Source organism: Periplaneta americana, chromosome 14, assembly GCF_040183065.1.
Source record: "Periplaneta americana isolate PAMFEO1 chromosome 14, P.americana_PAMFEO1_priV1, whole genome shotgun sequence".
NCBI classification, from domain to species: Eukaryota; Metazoa; Arthropoda; class Insecta; order Blattodea; family Blattidae; genus Periplaneta; species Periplaneta americana.
In genome coordinates this window covers 129,757,721-129,778,067 of record NC_091130.1, presented here as the reverse complement: position 1 = coordinate 129,778,067, position 20,347 = coordinate 129,757,721, and positions in this window count along the sequence as shown.

Here is a 20,347-nt window from a genome sequence, read left to right as displayed (position 1 = left end):
TTCCAAACCCTCTGTGTTATCCTGAACTTTCCTAATGGCATATTCTAGAGCGAAGTTAAAAAGTAAAGGTGATAGTGCATCTCCCTGCTTTAGCCCGCAGTGAATTGGAAAAGCATCAGATAGAAAATGGCCTATACGGACTCTGCTGTAAGTTTCACTAAGACACATTTTAATTAATCGAACTAGTTTCTTGGGAATACCAAATTCAATAAGAATATTATATAAAACTTCTCTCTTAACCGAGTCATACGCTTTTTTGAAATCTATGAATAACTGATGCACTGTACCCTTATACTCCCATTTTTTCTCCAATATCTGTCGAATACAAAAAATCTGATCAATAGTCGATCTATTACGCCTAAAACCACACTGATGATCCCCAATAATTTCATCTACATATGGAGTTAATCTTCTCAAAAGGATATTCGACAAAATTTACCAAAAAGTAATTGGGCACTTTTTTTGCCCCTTTACAACCTCGTGGTACCACCTCTTGTTGCTGTAACAGCAGCCACCCTGTCAGGCATGCTCTCCACTAGTTTGTGTAGGATATCCACTGGAATGCGTCGCCATTCCTCTTGCAACATGGCATTCAGTTGGACAATGGAAGTTGGCCGCATCTCCCGAGATCTCAATCGCCGGTCCAATTTTCCCCAAAGGTACTCAATGGGATTGAGATCAGGACACTGTGCAGGCCAGTCCAACTGGTGAACATTATTGTCTGCATACCACTGCATAGTAGCCGCCGAAACATGGGGCCAACTAACAAAGTAGTGGAGAGCATGCCTGACAGGGTGGCTGCTGTTATAGCAACAAGACGTGGTATCACGAGGTTCTAACGGGGCAAAAACAGGGTCAAATTACTTTTTGGTAGGTAGTGTATCTTGGAGCGTCAGATTTAATATAAACTAGCCGTACCCGTGCGCTCCGCTGCACCCGTTAGAAATAAATATAAAGATTACATAATTAAAATAGGACATTTGATCCAGGGAACATTCGTGTTTGATAGAAGGATAAATCGTTTAATATGTTACTTAATTTAAATTGTATTTAAAATATTAAAATGCGGTCATTTTGATCCAAAGACCACTCATTTGGTGCAATGACAATTCCTTTAACATGTTTCTTAATTGTTATTACCAATTATTTTTGGAAAAGCGAAAATTAACAGAAAAATTTTGGCTACAGTTTTATTATTATGTTTATATTATATTATATTATATTATATTATATTATATCATATTATATTATATCATATTATATTATATTATATTATATTATATCATATCATATCATATCATATCATATCATATCATATCATATCATATCATATCATATCATATCATATCATATCATATCATATCATATATCATATATCATATATCATATATCATATATCATATATCATATATCATATATCATATATCATATATCATATATCATATATCATATATCATATATCATATATCATATCATATCATATCATATCATATCATATCATATCATATAATATAATATAATATAATATAATATAATATTATATTATATTATATTATATTATATTATATATTAAATTACATTACATTACATTATATTATATATTATATTATATTATACTATATTATATTATATTATATTATATATTATATTATATATTATATTATTTATATTATATTATATTATATTATGTAAAAAGTGTGTTGATAACGGATGTACTCGAACTAGAAAGTTTTTAATTTGTTGTGGGAGCTCTTGAATCTCAGGAGGAACAACTTTTACAACAGCGCAACATAATCTGCTTGGCTCATTACCCAATTTTTTTTGCATTGCATTTATTGCATATATATTTTGTGTATTTTAACACGATTCAATTGAGCATAGTTAAAATTTCAATTATAAAATAATGCATTGCTAAGCTAACGTACTATTACTGCATACTAAATCAATACACTCTCTTTGTTCATTAATTCTCTGAGATAAATATGAATATGTTCATAAGCATTATTTTAAGAAATACAGGAAATGAATATACAGAATAACCTATCAAGTTTTCTGTGCATAAGAAGCTATTTTAATCTTACCTGTCCACAATTCACTCACAAGTTACTGTAATAACATTATAGAATTATGTCCATCCAGAGAAACTACACTTTCCAATGATGAAATAATAATTAATTATACAAATCGGTTAATTTAGCTTCCGATATTACTTCATACAAACACAGAAACATTGTCTGTAGGCTGTGTTTCATAGTTTTCGATTGTTGTATCCAAGGCCCCTTACAGACGAAGTCATAAATAAATCATTATTATTATTATTATTATTATTATTATTAATATTATTTGTTTTTTATTTTAATACACCGCCTTAGTTGGCATTTATTTTAATTTTAAAACTCATTTATCTCATTAAATATCAGTCCTATCAAAATGTTTCAAAGAATAAAACTTATCGGAAATCATTTTTAAAGAAACTTTTGTTATGTAACATTTTTCACAAATCTAATAATAAGCGAGATATTTCGATTTATTTAATTCAGGCCCCCTTATACCCCCTTTTAAATAATGTATTTTGAATGCCATATAGCCTAAAATCTAAGTTACAACGAACTTAATTTATATTCCAATTTGCATCGAAATCCGTTCAGCCATTATCGCGTGAAAAGGTAACAAACATACAGACAGACAGACAGACAAACAAAAATTTCAAAAAAGCGATTTTCGGTTTCAGGGTGGTTAATTATATATGTTAGGACCAATTATTTTTGGAAAATCGAAAATTATCAGAAAAATTTCGGCTACAGATTTATTAGTATAGATGACACTCGAGACAAAATGAAACTCAGAATAAATACTGAGAACTGCTGTTATTATTCGGTTGAGAACATTTTGTCATCTATGGTCCGTCCCATGAATCTGTGAAGTAACTTCACGCATATGGGGGCGGAGTCTATCTGTGCCGGAGTGTATTGCGTGAAGCATCAGCTCGAGTCCGCTAAGGAGTAAGATGCTCATGGTAGAAGGTAGAGTAGAATTCAGATAGAAATTATCCCCTCCTGCAAGCGATTGCTCGCTTCGTTGAAGCAATGCCTCCCACCAGACCAGTCATTGACCCTAGCCCTTCCACATACCACTTGCGCAGAGGTCTTGTTTCGTCTTTCTACTCCACAGATGCCTGGGACGGACCATAATCGACTTTCCAAAAAAACTGAACGTTAGAATGTATAAAACAGTTATATTACCGGTTGTTCTGTATGGTTGAGAAATTTGGACTCTCACTTTGAGACAGAAACAGAGGTTAAGGGTGTCGGAGAATAAGATGATTAGGAAATTATTTGGGGCTAAGAGGAATGAAGTTACAGGAGAATTGAGAAAGTTACATAACGCAGAACGGCACGCATTGTATTATTCACCTAACATAATTAAGGACTTTAATTCCAGACGTTTGAGATGGACAGGCCATTTAGCACGTATGGGTGCATATAGAGTGTTAGTTGGGAGATATTAAGGAAAAAGATCTTTGAGAAGCCGAGACGTAAATAGGAGGATGATGTTAAAATGGATTTGAGGGAGGTGGGATATGATGGTAGGGAGTGAATTAATCTTGCTCAGGATAGGGACCGATGGCGGGTTTATGTAAGGGCGGCAATGAACCTCCGGGTTCATAAATAAATAAGCAAGACAGATAAAACCAATTTCTTCATCTTCTTCTACAGGCGCTGCAACATCTTTGTTACAAGTTTTGGCTTTTTTCTTGTGCCAATACTAGTCTCTCACATTAGTGTCGATGTCAGTGAGTCTCGTCATATGAGGGAATGTAGTGTTTATTCAATGAAAAGTTGAGAGAGCTAGATCAATGTTTCTCACTCTTTACGATGACGAAGTTCCTCTTTTTCTCACATTACCTGATATGCAGAATGAAGACGAGAGTAATGCGACATTTGGTTTGCTTTAAAAATATTACAAACATTTGAATGTATTAGGATATTGCTAATGAATGTAGGTCTAGAGTAATTTCTAATGTAAGCTATATTGAATTGCTAATCAAACAGAGCAGTGGAACAAGTATACAGCTTCAAATACCTATTTATAGGCTAAGTAGTAATATGAGCTGCTGCCAGTAAGTCAAAAGGAGGATAAGTTAAAAAGTAAAAGTGATAGTGCATCTTCTTGTTTTAGCCCGCAATGAATTGGAAAAGAATCAGACAGAAACTGGCCTATACGGACTCTGCTGTATCCATCAACTGTAAAAATATACTTACTTACTTAAAAATGGCTTTTAAGGAACCCACAGGTTCATTGCCCCCCCTCACATAAGCGCGCCATCGGTCGCTATTCTGTGCAAGATTGATCCAGTCTCTATCATCATATCCCACCTCCCTCAAATCCATTACAATATTATCCTACCATCTACGTCTCGGCCTACTGCAGCTGCCCTCCATATCTGGAGACCGTCTCCTCTATCCGCAACCTGAGGACGAATGTAAAAATATGCTAGCATTTATTTTTTCTAATACCTTGTACGTACGTTCTTTGGACATTATTAGAGGGACACACAATTTATGATAAGATTTCAGTATACCGTAGGTCAGTGGTTGCCAAACACCATGAAATTGTGACGTAATAGAAATGCATCCCGCACACCACTATCGCAGGGAGAGGGATGGAGTGGGTATCTCCTCTGGTAATGCTGTGAATAACAGTGCAGAGACGGACTGTGACCAAAAAACGAAAGGAATATAATATTCTTCTACTTATTAACTATACACACTTTTTTCCGTGTTAATTTTTTATCCTCCTATTAATTATTTTATATTATTAATAAAATAACATAAATTTATTTCCTTATTTAACATAGAAAGGGCGTGTACTTTACATCAGCAGTAATTTGAAATTAGAAAAACGTACCAGGCTGGTCACGAAGTTGTAAATAACGCTACATACTTAAAAAAAAACGTTGAAGTATTTTACTCCGATTAAGACATAGAAGCCGATATTTTTTATTGTTTATTTCTTAATGAAATATTCAAATTACACTCATACGTAGAAAAAAACGTGGAAGTATTTTACACTGATTAAAACATAGAAGCCAATACTTTTTATTGTTTATATATTAATGAAATATTCCAATTACACTACATACGTCGAAAAAAACGTCGAAGTATTTTACCCCGATAAAGACATAGAAGCCGTTACTTTTTATTGTTCGTTTATTATTCAAGTTACAGGTAAGGGCGTGGTAGTCTTCATAACAAGAAAAATAATGACAACGTACATTGTTCTTTTATACTTCATTTAAAATTTTACAACACATTAAGTATTTCATATTTTTGCCATCTGCAAAAATAAATACTTTTCCTTCCATGCTCCTTAAAATTAAGTTTTTACTTACTCTCTGTTTTCGAAAATATGTACATCGAAACATATTATCCTACACACTTGTAACATTACATGCGTACGTCCGCTGCTGATAAATGTCTTTACTTATATTGAAGTGATGGCTGTAAACAGAGGGTTGGGATATGATGTCATGGTTACGCTTGAGTGGAGGCAGGACATGTGTCGCGACACAGCTTTTGGCGATCACTGCCGTGGGTTAATATAGTCCCAGCAGATAGGATTTTTTTTAATGATAATGCTGTTCCTAATATATGAAACCAATAATGAATCTCAATCTAAAATAACATGCAAAAAAATGAAATCAGTGAAGAAACTTGTAAGCGGTGTGCGCTCATTGTCGAACTACAAAGTACAGTAGTTTGGGCGAGAAAGCGCATAGAAACCGATAGCGCTGTAGGGTGAAACCGGCGAACATGCGTTGTAATAACGTATTCATACTTTGGGACCTCTGCATATTCTCGAAGTTTTAACCACTCTCTGATTCTTTGTCCATATATACAGGGTGTTTCAGAATACAATACACAAACTGGGAGGAGTAGTTAGGCAGGACAAAGCAAACATTTTTGTCAGACAACATACAGAGATCGATTCATTGTTATGCCACTACGCGATGATCAAATCGTACTATATTCAGCGCATTTGGAATTGGCGGATCAAGGTCAAGCGACGGGTTGCATTTGTCACGGGTGCTTAACCCATTCCTGGATCATTCTTCTTAAATAAAATCAGCTGGGACAGCCGGGATTACCAGTGCTTCAGTTCACAGTTTTCAGTTCAGTGACTCGTGCGTGGTTTGTATGTGGCCTTGACCCGCTAGTTCGAAATGCGCTGAGTATAGTAAAAACTGACAAGGAAAAGACTAAAATTTTATTGTTTCTCTTCTTCTTCTTCTTCTTTTGTTTAAGCTTTCGCTTGTTTGTCTTCACGCTTGGTCTGACGGAGATGAAAGACATCCTTCTTTCAATCTCTTCTTTGGGCGACCTCTTGTCCTTCTCCCGCGTGGTATAAAATCTCTGGCTGCTCTGATCAATCTAGTTCTTCCTGCTCGTTCTATATGGAAATTCCATTCTCGTCTTCTTGCTTTTGTGAATTTAATCACATCCATTATATCACATTCTTGTTGAACTGTTTCACTTTTTACTTTTTCTAATCTTGTTTTTCCTAGTATTGTTCTTAGAGTGTTCGTTTCTGTTGTCCTCATAAGTTGTTTGGTTTTACTAGTTTCTGCTCTAGTTTCTGTGCCATAGGTTAGAATTGGTCTAACTGCTGTTTTATATATTTTTATTTTACTTTCTGTATTAAGGTATTTATTTTTCCAGACCACATCACGTAGACATCCTGAAATTCTAGCTGCTTTTTGTGTTTGATGTCTTACTTCATTTATTATATGGCGATCACTCGTTATATCCACTCCGAGGTATCTAAAACTCATAATCTGTTCGACCATTTTTTTTCTATTTCCAGTTTGCATCTTATTGGCTCTTTTGAGACACACATACTTTTACTTTTTTCTGTAGATAACTTCATCTTATATTTCTCTGTATTTTTTACAAAATGATATAGCAATCGTTGTAAATCATCTTCAGTATTAGCCATCAGTACCACGTCATCGGCATAAACTTATTGTTTCTCAAGTTACAATAATTGTTCAAAGTTTTTTCAATTTACCTGCAAAGAAATCTCACAGAGGCGTACCATAGACTGTCTCACTCTATCCAACACAATTGTGGTATGACCAATAGTGCTGCTGTTATGATTTTTAAGAGAGATCCTGTTAGAGTTGCTTTACTGAGTAGTCCGATGCGTCCAGTCCGGAGACTTGCTCTGGCAGTCTACATTAGCCGCTCTAGTGTACGACGAATAAAGATTTACAATTTCACTCGTACAAATTGCTAATTCGGCATACATCAACCTTTTTCGGCAGAAATTTTATTTTTTTTATACTCCGATCATTTTTTTTTTTTTTCAAAATTTTAACTGCACACAATTTTAAACACAGATGGCACCTCTATGTATCCTCAAGGGAAGATTGCATGGTGGAACATTGTGCTATAATTGAGGAGCGTTTTTGCAAAAGTCGATAGATGCAGAAATTTTAGAAAGTGAATTACATATGGATATCATATGTTTTCTACCTCCGGAATCGATCTATGAAATCATATTTACTAAAACTTGATTCATACCGTATGTAGAGACTACCAAACCTTCCAGGTTTTTTTCAAAACTCGATAGATCCTGTCACTTAGCGTAATTTCTGTAAAATCTTGATTTCTGCATCTATCGACTTTTGCAAAAACGCTCCTCAATTGTAGAGAAAGAGAGAAAGAAAAACGGTGGTTCTTCTGAACAACTATTATGCTGCAAAGGGTTAAATCATCAGGACTTGTATAATCGTGTCATTTTCTGTGAAAGATTTTGAATGAGATAAAAAATGATGATGTTCTTTCCAACTTATGAATGGCTGATGAAGTCCACTTTCATTTAAACAGCTTCGTAAATAAACATAACTTTCTGTATAATGCACAGGAAAACCCACGGAAACTTCATGAGCACCTACATTCACAGAAGGTAACCGTTTTCTGTCTCTTCCGAAGCAATTATTGGGCCATAGTTCTTTCAAGATGCCAATTGTCATTTTTAAGATGTAGTGGTTACGTGCAAATGGCATTCTATATTTTATATTTTCATATAATAAAAGTTTGAAATAAGAAACGCGGCAGTGAAGCATGAAAAGAGACTTCTAGTGTTTATAAATGATCTTACCCCCCTTATAAAAGATGTAGGTCATCCCATATTATTTGCAGATGACACAAGTATAGTAATTACAGCCAATAACTCCAACACATTCCAATCTTCAACAGAGGAAATTCTCTTCAAAATATGTGACTGGTTCTCAGTCAATAAATTAGTATTAAATTGTAACAAAACTAACATAATTCAATTTAAATCCTGTCCAAATTCAACGTCGCAAATTTCTAGCGCAATAATTAACAATAGATCCCTATTAGAAACAACAACAACCAAATTTCTTGGCTTAAAAATCGATAATGTGTTAAATTGGAAAAATCATATTAAAGAAATTACCCCCAAACTAAATTCAGCTTGTTTTGCTATTAGATCTATGCAAAAGATAGTAACTATCAATACCTTAAAAACAATATACTTTGCATACTTCCACTCGGTAATGAGTTTTGGAATAATATTCTGGGGAAATTCCACAGATAGTAACAATATATTTCTATTACAAAAAAGAGTAATTAGAATAATGGTAGGTGCCAAATCTAGGGAATCGTGTAGGACTATTTTCAAAAAACTACAAATAATGCCCATGGCTTGTCAGTATATCTTTTCATTAATAGTCTTCCTCGTATGTAATCGTGAAAACTTTGTAACTAATTCAACAGTTCATAGCATAAATACACGTCAAAAAAATGACTTTCATACTCCATCGGCAAGTCTATCGTGCTATCAAAAAGGAGTGCGTTATATGGCAGTAAAAATTTTAATAGCCTCCCTATGGATATAAAAAATGAAACTCTAAACATAAAATTATTTAGGGCCAAATTAAAGAAGTACCTAATTTCTCACCCCTTCTATTCTGTAGGTGAATTCATGACATTCAATAACACTTTATGAAATTGATACTAAAACTATGTGTTGTACTAGTAGACTATATTGTAAATCTCGTCTGTATATATTTCATCTAGACTGTGACTATAAATTAAGATTTTATAATAGTATTAAGTTTTTTGACTTGTTCCATATTCTAGCTGTAAGCATGTATGAATACCATGGAATGTTAATACAATACAATATAATACAATACAATACAGCCATCAAAACCAGACCGTGCTTCAGATTCTAGCCAATAGTAACGCAGTAAGAAGACTCAAAAGGACAAAACCTGAAGACTTGGTGCAGTGATTTTGTGTTCTAGCATGAATAATGCAATTTTTAGCCGTATTATTCATTGCAATCATTTTTGCCTAGCAGTGACTATTATAAGGTGCTTAGGAAAATATTTGCGGCTAAGGGAGATGAAGTTATAGGAGAATGGAGAAAGTTACACAACACAGAACTTTACGCATTGTTTTCTTCACCTGACATAATTAGGAACATTAAATCGAGACGTTTGAGATGGGCAGAGCATGTAGCACGTATGAGCGAATCCGTAAATGCATATAGAATGTTAGTTGGGAGGCCGGAGGGAAAAATACTTTTGGGGAGGCCGAGACGTAGATGGGAAGATAATATTAAAATGGATTTGAGTGAGGTGGGATATGATGATAGAGACAGGATTAATCTTCCTCAGGATAGGGACCAATGGCGGGCTTATGTGAGGGCGGAAATGAACCTCCGGGTTCCTTAAAAGCCAGTAAGTAAGTAAGCAGTGACTATTAAATTGAAGCTAACATATAAGCATTTGTACTTAGTTGTAACATGTAGTATGCAATGGTTTCAGTATTTTAATAAAAAATATATATACAGGATGATACACGAGGATGTACAGTCTCTGAGCAAAAAATGTCATAAACATTTGTACTATTCTCAATATTTTTATATTTAACTAATTTGAAGTTCTTTGTAAAATACCATTATTCTTGAGTTTAAAGATAAAAGAATATTACAGATAAAGAATGGATTATTCAGGAGTATCATTTATTTAACTAGCTAGTATTCTGAAGCTAAAATGTGTTGTGAATTCCACAGTTGCTTCATACAGAATTTTTTTTTTCTATTTTTAACTACAAAATTACATTTTCTTACGCATTTATTACAACAATTGTTACAAATCAAGCCACTCCTGTAAATTCTTTAAGCCGGTATATTAGGATGCATAATTAAACTGTAAAGAATCAAGTTCCTAACGTCGTATGATTTGTAACATTTTTTTTATAAATGCGTAAGAATGATGTCATTTTTAGTTAAAAGTTGAAAAATAGAATCTACGCAAAACAATTAACAACACATGTTTAGCTTCAGAACACTAGCCAATTAAAAAATGACACTTCTAAATAGTTCATTCTCTATTTGTAACATTTTTTTACCCTTAAAACTAAAGAAGAAACGTAATTTACTAACAACTTCAAATTATTTTAACTTTGAAAATATTGAGATTAGGACAAATGTTTATATGACATGTTTTGCTCAGAATGTCTTCGGAAATAAGCTCCGGAAGTGACGGTAAATCTTCGTGAACCACTCTGTGTATAATTAAAGTTAATTTAATGCAATACCTAAAGTTTCATTTCACTATTTAAAAAGCTCCCGTCTCTTTGGCCCATTCTATGTGTTGATAATGAACAAATACTTGCTGAAGATCATATTTAAATATCTTTTTCTAAAGTTTACATGCATTCCTTGACATAGGATGTGTTTGCAGAAGATTCAGAAAGACTTTTTTTGGTTAGGGATAAAGTGAAATCTCATTTTGTTCTTTCTCTTCTTCTTTTTGACATATGACATTGCTGTTCAACACCATCGATAAGGAATTTATACTGTTAAAAAATTGAAACTCATATGACACATCATATTTATTTACTTACTTACTTACTTACTTACAAATGGCATTTAAGGAATCCGAAGGTTCATTGCCGCCCTCACATAAGCCCGCCATCGGTCCCTATCCTGTGCAAGATTAATCCAGTCTCTATCATCACACCCCCACCTCCCTCAAATCCATTTTAATATTATCTTCCCATCTACGTCTCGGCCTCCCTAAAGGTCTTTTTCCCTCCGGTCTCCCAACTAACACTCTATATGCATTTCTGGATTCGCCCATACGTGCTACATGCCCTGCCCATCTCAAACGTCTGGATTTTAAGTTCCTAATTATGTTAGGTGAAGAATACAATGCGTGCAGTTCTGTGTTGTGTAACTTTCTCCATTCTCCTGTAACTTCATCCCGCTTAGCCCCAAATATTTTCCTAAGCAACTTATTCTCAAACACCCTTAACCTATGTTCCTCTCTCAGAGTGAGAGTCCAAGTTTCACAACCATACAGAACAACCGGTAATATAACTGTTTTATAAATTCTAACTTTCAGATTTTTGGACAGCAGACTGGATGATAAGAGCTTCTCAACGGAATAATAACACGTATTTCCCGTATTTATTCTGCGTATAATTTCCTCCCTAGTGTCATTTATATTTGTTACTGTTGCTCCAAGATACTCGTATTTGAATTTTTTCACCTCTTCGAAGGATAAATCTCCAATTTTTATATTTCCATTTCATACAATATTCTGGTCACGAGACATAATCATATAGTTTGTCTTTTCGGGATTTACTTCCAAACCGATCGATTTACTTGCTTCAAGTAAAATTTCCGTGTTTTCCCTAATCGTTTGTGTATTTTCTCCTAACATATTCACGTCATCTGCATAGACAAGAAGCTGATGTAACCCGTTCAATTACAAACCCTGCTTGTTATCCTGAACTTTCCTAATGGCATATTCTAGAGCGAAGTTAAAAAGTAAAGGTGATAGTGCATCTCCCTGCTTTAGCCCGCAGTGAATTGGAAAAGCATCAGGACACATCATATGGTCAGTATCTGAAACGAAATAAAATATTATGTCGAACAAATATCAATGAGGTAATTCGAACCTGGCTTCCATGCAGCGTTCGAACTGTGCCTCAACAGTTGCAACCATCATTGGCTTCCTCATCAATATATTTACTTCTCATTCTTGTTTTGTACTTTATGAGGCGCAGAGATGAATGTAAAAGAAGAGTGTTATGATTTCGTTACAAAGCTCTGTTTCCATTCCAACGAGGAAAGAGAAAGGATATAAAACCTACCTTTATGACCAAACAAACTTCGGAGCAGAGAAACATAGCATTCCGCAATGTTATCACAAAAGGAGTTGTGTGTGCGAGTGTGTATATCTTTGTGTTTATACATGTAGGGAAGGCAATTTGTGTTCCGTTCTTGCTTTTGCTTCACACTTTGCTTTTTATCAATTATTTCAGTCTGTACTTTTTCCTCGCTTTCATACTATTCATACATTCCTCTCCTTAGAAGCGATATCATCTCTTTTCCTCTCTAAGTTTCTAAAGGTGCTGCAAGCCCATTCCACATCTACATCTATTTCCCCTCAAATCTCTTAGTATTTCAATAAATGCTTTGTTCCCCTCTTCACTGAATCAGATTTCCCATCTTTAAATTAACCTAAGTATATTTTTTATTAAAAACGAAAACTCTGGTTCTAATGAAAGCATGGTAATGATCCTCAGTAAACTTTGAACCTAAAACTTCTAATCTAAAACTAAATAGGCCTATAGTAACATTTCTGAGTTAATTTTCTACCTAAAAACTTCTAATATAATAACAATCAAGGTAATTATAGATAATTTTGAATCTAAAAACTTCTAGTCTAATAAGAAACATGGTAATGATCCTCAATAAACTTTAAACCTAAAAACTTCTAATCTAAAAGTAAGTATAGTAACAATTCTGAGTTAATTTTCTACCTAAAAACTTCAAATATAATAACAATCAAGGTAATTACAGATAATTTTGAATCTAAAAACTTCTAGTCTAACAAGAAACATGGTAATGATTCTCAGTAAACTTTGAACCTAAAAACTTCGAATCTAAAATTAAGCATTGTAATGATTCTGAGTTAACTTTCTACCTGAACACGTCTGATTTAATGACAATCATGATAACGATCTTCAGTTAACTTTGAACCTAAAAACTTCTAATCTATAACTAAGTATAGTAACATTTCTGAGTTAATTTTGTACCTAAAAACTTCTAATATAATAACAATCAAGGTAATTATAGATAATTTTGAATCTAAAAACTTCTAGTCTAATACGAAACATGGTAATGATCCTCAGTAAACTTTGAACCTAAAAAGTTCGAATCTAAAATTAAGCATGGTAATGATTCTGAGTTAACTTTCTACCTGAACACTTCTGATTTAATGACAATCATAATAACTATCTTCATTTAACTCTGAACCTAAAACCTTCTAACCTAAAACTAAGTATGGTAACAATTCTGGGTTAATTTTCTACCTAAAAACTTCTAATCTAATAACAATCACGGTAATTACAGATAATTTTGAACCTAAAAACTTCTAATCTAATAAGAGGCATGGTAATGATCTTCAGTTAACTTTGAACCTAAAAATTTTGAATCTAAAAATAAGCATTGTAATAATTCTGAGATAATTTTATGCCCAAAACTTGTAATAACAAGCACGGTAATGATCCTCAGGTAATTCTGAACCTAAAAACTTCTAATCTGATAATAAGCATGCTATTGATTCAGTGTTTTTATTTTATTGGGTTATTTTACAACGCTTTATCAACAGCTTAGGTTATTTAGCGTGTGAATGAGATGAAGGTGATAATGCCGGTAAAATGGGTCCGGGGTCCAACACCGAAACTTACCCAGCATTTGCTCATAATGGGTTGAGGGAAAACCCCGGAAAAAACCTCAACCAGGTAACTTGCCCCGACCGGGAATCGAACCCGGGCCACCTGGTTTCGCGGCTAGACGCTCTAACCGTTACTCCACAGGTGTGGACGATTCAGTGTTAATTTTCTACCTGAAAACTTCTAATCTAATAAGCATGGTAGTGGTCCTCCGTTTAATTTGAACCTAAAAAATTTTTAATATGGTAATATCAATCAATCAATCAATCGTTTATTAATGTCATGAGCAACAGTTTGTTGCAATAGACATAAAATATAATAAATTACAAGAGATATGAATATAAGAACAGATGAATACAACAATACAAATGAAATACAATACTGGTGATAATAATAACAGTAACCAATACTAATAATAATCGTAATAATAAAGAGCAATGATTCTCAGTTAACTTCGAATCTAAAAGTAAGGATTGCAATGATTCTGAGTTAATTTTATACCTAAAACTTCCAATGTAATGACAAGCACGGTAATGATCCTCAGGTAATTTTGAACCTAAAATCTTTAACCTAATAATAAGCATGGTAATGATCCTCAGATAACTTTGAACTTATAAACTTATAACCTAAAAATAAGAGTGATAGTGATTGTGAGTTAATTTTCTACCTAAAAAGTTCTAATCTAATACAAAGCACGGTAATGATCCTGAGGTAATTTTGAATCTAAAAACTTTTAACCTAATAATAAACATGATAATGATCTTCAGTTAATTTTTAATCTAAAAATTTCCAATCTAAAATAAGTATGGTAACGATTCTGAGATAATGTTCTACCTAAGAACTTCTAATGTAATAATAAGCACGGTAATAATCCTCAGGGAATTTTGAACCTCAAAACTTCTAATCTAATAATAAGCATGCTATTGATTCAAGTCTAATTTTCTACCTAAAAACTTAAATTTAATAACAAGCATGGTAATGATCCTCATTTTACTTTGAACCTAAAAACTTCGAATATAATAATAAGCGTGGTAATGATTCTCAGTTAACTTCGAACCTGAAAACTTCGAATCTAAAAATAAGGATTGTAATGATTCTGAGTTAATTTTCTACCTAAAAACTTCCAATGTAATAAAAAGCACAGTAATGATCCTCAGGTAATTTTGAATCTAAAAACTTCTAACCTAATAGCCTAATAAGCATAGTAATGATCCTGAGTTCACTTTGAACTTAAAAACTTGTAATCTAAAAATAATAATGATGGTGATTCTGAGTTAATTTTGTACCTAAAATGTCTAATCTAATAACAAGCATGATAATGATCCTTAGGTAATTTTAATCTAAAAACTTTTAATGTAATAGTGAACATGATAATGATCTTCAGTTAACTTTGAATCTAAAAATTTCGTATCTAAAATAAGCATGGTAACGATTCTGAGATAATTTTCTACCTAAAAACTTCTAATGTAATAACAAGCACGGTAATAATCCTCAGGGAAATTTGAACCGAAAAACTTCTAATCTAATAATAAGCATGCTATTAATTCAGGTTTAATTTTCTACTTAAAAACTGCAATTCAATAACAAGCATGTAATGATTCTAATTTTACTTTGAAATTAAAAATTTCGAATATAATAATAAGCGTGGTAATGATTCTCTGTTAACTTCGAACTTAAAAACTTCGAATCTAAGAATAAGGATTGTAATGATTTTGAGTTAACTACCTAAAAAGTCCAAATGTAATAACAAGCACGGTAATAATCCTAAGGTAATTTTGAACCTAAGAACTTCTAACCTAATAATAAGCATGGCAATGATCCTCAGTTCACTTTAAACTTAAAAACTTGTAACCTAATGATTCTGAGTTAATTTTATATCTAAAAAGTTCTAATCTAATAACAAGCACGGTAATGATCCTCTGGTAATTTTGAATCTTAAAACTTCCAATTAAATAATAAACATGATAATGATCTACAGTTAACTTTGAATCTAAAAATTTCGAATCTAAAATAAGCATGGTAACGATTCTGAGATAATTTTCTACCTAAAATCTTGTAATGTAATAACAAGCACGGTAATAATCTTCAGGGAATTTTGAACCTAAAAACTTATATTCTAATAATAAGCGTGCTATTGATTCAGATTTAATTTCCTATCTAAAAACTTCAATTTAATAACAAGCATGGTAATGATTCTCATTTTAATTTGAACCTAAAAAACCTCGAATATAATAATAAGCGTGGTAATGATTCAGTTAACTTCGAATCTAAAAGTAAGGATTGTAATGATTCTGAGTTAATTTTCTACCTAAAAACTTCCAATGTAATAATAAGCACGGTAATGACCCCCAGTTAAATTTGAACCTAAAAATTTCTAATCTAACAGCAAGCATAATAATAATCCTCGGCCGAGTTTAACCTGCAAATACGAATCAAATGAAGGCAGATTAACGATAGCCGAATTTCGAGCAATAGATTCGAATGTAGTGGAAGAAATAATAATGATATTCAGATAAAACCCACAATTTTCTGTTCTAATATAATTATTACACTAATGATCCTTCGCCGACTTTTGAATGGCTAGCATTTAACGAATACTATACTGACTAATACTCAAAGACAACTTATTTTAATCTTTGAGGCGTAAAATGTTTTTTTTTAATATTAAAAGGGTGAATATGGTGGTGGAATTAACTAAAGCAGAAGGGCGGTGAATGACTAAAAAAACTATCTTTAAAAAGTAATATCCTGGACAGTGGGAAGCTGCATTTAATACACGAATCGAACCGATAATCTCTCGACGAGAGTGTGGTCATAAAGTATCTATGATGGAGAATCCCCCTGGCGATTGTTAGACGTTGCTCTGTCTCTTCCGATCTTAGCAAGTTAAGGTGTAATATATCCGTTGAAGCCTTTCCCTCATTCATTTATTTCCCCTCTTCGACTGACGTCCTTTTTTCCTTCCCATTTTTTAAATTTATTTCTAACAAGCCAGCGTCAGCCCTATCCTCCATATCCCCCACCTTTTGGTTTCAATCGATCGATGCAATTAATTTTACAAAGTCCAAACCCTCCCTCTTTCCCACCGCCCTCAAGGAACCAACGAAATTGGAATTCAATAGCAGGACTCACATTCAAATTACGTTCCGCTAACTTTACGTAGAATTCTTCTTCCTTTTTCTTTTTAAATTAAATCGTTTTAAATAATTCTTCTACCCAGTGAGAATAGAATTACCGCCTGACACATATTGGAGTTTTTGGTTAGGATATATTTAGCAGTGCTGGTATGTCGTTCTCGCTTGCTAATCCTTTATTTTAATTTAGTTATTGCCAACTAAACTGGCATTCTCTAATGTATAATTGATAGAAAGTAAACGTGCTTGTCGAAATTCCACAATGTACGTAAGTTAATGAATAAATTAATAAGAATCTACTACTTTTAATTTTCTGAATTAACGCTTAATGCTTAATACATCTCTTCTCAAAATACGTCAAATACCTTTCATACTCTCTAGCAATTCCGAATTTTTCTATATACGGCACAAGTTCCTATAGCTTCAGCTGAATTTTATTTACAGTTACTTCTTCTACATTAATGAGAGTGACGGGCGATGTGTACATATTTTAGAGCCGGTTCGGAATAATTTCACATATTATTTGCCACGAAAGAGGTAAAAAGGAAGCTTTTGGAAATCTAGGAATAATTTTATTCAAACAATTATTGTATGTATAATAAGAGGCCTATTATCACAAAGATTTTGATTCCCCTGGTGGAGGGGAAGAGAAGGCCTGATGACCTTATCTGTACCAGGTTAAATAAATAAATAAATAAATAAATAAATAAATAAATAAATAAGTAAATAAATAAATAAATAAGTAAATAAGTAAGTAAGTAAATAAATAAATAAATACATAAATAAAATAATATTCTGCGATTAGGTTATTTATTTTTATTTTAGTAGGTTATTTTACGACGCTTTATCGACATCTTAGGTTATTTAGGGTCTGAATGAGATGAAGGTGATAATGCCGGTGAAATGAGTCCAGGGTCCAACACCGAAAGTCACCCAGCATTTGCTCATATTGGGTTGAGGGAAAACCCCGGAAAAAACCGCAACCAGGTAACTTGCCCCGACCGGGAATGGAACCCGGGCCACCTGGTTTCGCGACTAGACGCGCTAACCGTTACTCCACAGGTGTAGACTAGTCTATTTAGGTTTGGTTAAATCTGTCATCCAGTATGTTATAATCGGGTGGGGAGGAGCAACGAACTTTACACTTTCTCATCTCATATTGCTTCAAAAACGGATAATTATAATTTGCTTAAATAAGCCAATTGATTATCCAACAAATTCGACTTATTCAGATTTTAATGTTTTCCAAATTGAATAAATATATAAATATACATTATTAAAATAGTATCATAAAAATCGCCTGACATATAAATAATAACATGTTTATCTTACTAGAAGAAATTTCACATTCTCTTTTTTTTTTTTTTTTTTAGCTGAACCTAATTTTACAGAACCACTGCAATAAATCTAAATCATAGCTAGAGTTACGGGCCAAGGTTATATAATTCTATTTTGATAATAAATCCTGACCTAGGTTATTTTTATTTTAATAAATTTGCGCAAAAATTAGCAAATTATTTATTATTTATGTTCCTTTTCCATTTTTATTTTTCTTAAATTCAATTTATTATTTAATTCATTCCAACACATGTTCTGATCTTGACTTGATTCTCTGCTTTTATCACTGATTAAATTTCCAATTTCCTTACTGTGTTAATCTTTAGGATTTCCCTTGCTTGACTAGTTTCGAAGTCTTGTACTTTATTGTCAAAAGCCTAGTGGAGATCCTGCGCTTATGGTTCTGAAACAAACCTATTGATTGTGCAACAAATTCGATTTATTCAGATTTTAATGTTTTCCAAATTGAACAAATATATAAATATACATTATTAAAATAGTATCATAAAAATCGTCTGACATAGGGGAGAGTCGGGTAGTATCGGACATTGGGTAATATCGGACAGTGCGTTTCTTTCATCTACCATCATATGGTAGTACCTGAATGACACGGTTACGTTTGTCTATGCGACATCACAGAAACGTAACCATGTCAGTCAGGTACTATCATCGTGTGGTAGATGAAAGAAACTCACTGTCCGATATTACTCGATGTCCGATACTACCCGACTCTCCCCTATAAAGAAGAACAACATGTTTATTCTACCAGAAGAAATTTGACATTTACCTTTTTTTTAGCTGAACCTAAATTTACAGAACTACTGCAATAAATCATAGCTAGAGTTACGAGCCAAAGTTAAATAATTCTATTTTGATAATAAATCCTGACCTAGGTTATTTTGATTTTAATAAATTTAAGCAAAAATGAGCAAATTATTAAGTATTCATGTTCCTTTTCCATTTTTATTTATCTTAATTTCAATATACTATACATTCATTCCAACTTATGTTCTACTCTTGACTTGATTCTCTGATTTTATCACTTACTTACTTACTGGCGTTTAAGGAACCCGGAGGTTCATTGCCGCCCTTACATAAGCCCGCCATTGGTCCCTATCCTGAGCAAGATTAATCCAGTCTCTATCATCATATCCCACCACCCTCAAATCCATTTTAATATTATCTTCCCATCTACGTCTCGACCTCCCTAAAGGTCTTTTTCCTTCCGGCCTCCCAAACTAACACTCTATAATTATGCTTTTCTGGATTTGCCCATACGTACTACATGCTCTGCCCATCTCAAACGTCTGGATTTAATGTTCCTAATTATGTCAGGTGAAGAATACACTGCGTGCAGTTCTGTGTTGTGTAACTTTCTCCATTCTCCTGTAACTTAATCCCTTTTAGCACCCAAATATTTTCCTAAGAACCTTATTCTCAAATACCCTTAACCTATGTTCCTCTCTCAAAGTGAGAGTCCAAGTTTCACAACCATAACCACTGATTAAATTTGAAATTTCTTTACTGTGTTAATCTGCAATAAATCATTGCAGGATTTACCTTGCTTCACTAGTTTCGAAGTCTTGTGCCTCATTGTCAAAAGCCTAGTGGAGATCCTGCGCCATCTTCTGGTTTCCTGTTGTAGTGGGGTGTGTTCATGATTGCGTATAATTTAAAATTCGTTTAGGAATCCAAATCGTACATTTTACGAAGAGAAAATTAACAAAAATAAAATACATCGCTTTAATTTATGTTAAATGATTCCAGATGTATAATGTTTACGTTAACAATTCCAATACCCCCATTAGCTACATTAAAACAATTGGACGCGAACAATGTTTTATTCATCCATTTAGAAAATAAATGCTGCTACTTTGTTCACGACATTAAATTTGTGTGTGATAAAAAAAACTGTACTATCACACATCCTTCTTTCAATCTTTATTGGAAAATTACTCTAGAAATCATTTGCTTGGATGGTTGCTACAAAGCAGGAGTAGCAATTAAGTGGCTCAAAGGCCAGGGTACGAACTTAACTTAGATTTATGGGTCACATACATTTGTCGAAGCAAAACACGTAGTTCAGAA